This window comes from Melanerpes formicivorus, unplaced genomic scaffold, assembly GCF_026170545.1.
Source record: "Melanerpes formicivorus ecotype bairdi unplaced genomic scaffold, bMelFor1.0.p_v2 SCAF_390, whole genome shotgun sequence".
Lineage (NCBI taxonomy): Eukaryota > Metazoa > Chordata > Aves > Piciformes > Picidae > Melanerpes > Melanerpes formicivorus.
The window spans coordinates 62,676-63,765 of record NW_027142742.1 but is presented as its reverse complement, the minus strand read 5'-3'; the positions used below and the strand labels follow the sequence as shown (position 1 = coordinate 63,765).

Here is a 1,090-nt window from a genome sequence, read left to right as displayed (position 1 = left end):
TGCCTCATCCAGGCGCTTCCTAAACACCTCCAGGTATGGTGACTCCACCACTCTCCCTGGGCAGCACATTCCAATGGCCAATCTCTCTTTCTGGGAAGAACTTCTTCCTAACAGCTCTCTACAGCTACCTGAAGGGAGGTTGTAGGGGGGGGGGTGGAAGTGAGGGGGAGGGGTGGCTCTCTGAACTGTAGTGGGAACACCAGAGTTGCATGTAAAACAAGGCCTAATGCACTGAGTTCCGTTCCTGGTAAATCAAAGATGATTGGATTAATTGCTGCCTCGCTTTATCTCCTGTGCACGTGTGCTGCTGGCACAATTTCTGGCTTTGAGGAAAATTAATTGGGAACTACAGGGGAAATAACAGAGGCAAAAAAAGACCTTTTTTCCCCACTTTCTTATTTTTTTAATTGCATCAGGTCTTCCTGCTGGCTGTCAAGGGCTAGGCAGTCTAAAATTGGGAGATTATAATCTATTTCTTAATATTTTAAGAGATTGCATGTGAGCAGGTACTGGTGGAGAGAGTCTATGGAGCTGATTTACTGCTTTCTGCTCTTTAAAAAACAGCATCATCACAGAATCACAGAATGTTAGGGATTGGAAGGGACCTCCAGAGATCATGGAATCATAGAACAGAATCAAAGAATCAACCAGCTTGGAAAAGACCTCAAAGATCATCAAGTCTAACCTATCACCCAAGACCTCATGAGTATTAAACCATGGCTCCAAGTGCCACATCCAATCCCCTCTTGAACACCTCCAGGGATGGTGACTCCACCACCTCCCTGGGCAGCACATCCCAGTGGCCAATCTCTCTTTCTGCGAATAATTTCTTCCTAACATCCAGCTGAAACCTCCCCTGGCACAGCTTGAGACTGTGTCCTCTTGTTCTGGTGCTGGTTGCCTGGAAGAAGAGATCAACCCCCTCCTAGCTACAGCCTCCCTTCAGGGAGTTGCAGAGAGCAAGATCCCGTCTGGTCCCATGGACTTGTGGGGATCCACGTGACTGAGGAAAAGACCTGGAGAATGCGGGCATCGATCCCGCTGCCTCTCGCATGCTAAGCGAGCGCTCTACCATTTGAGCTAATTCCCC

The 1,090-nt window shown here is 48.3% G+C and overlaps 1 non-coding gene across 1 annotated transcript; it reads right to left on the bottom strand.

The window, feature by feature from the left end:
* Window positions 1–1,017: 1,017 nt before the first annotated feature.
* Window positions 1,018–1,090, bottom strand: TRNAA-AGC (transfer RNA alanine (anticodon AGC)). Its single transcript has one exon. It is a non-coding gene; the product is annotated as a tRNA-Ala (tRNA).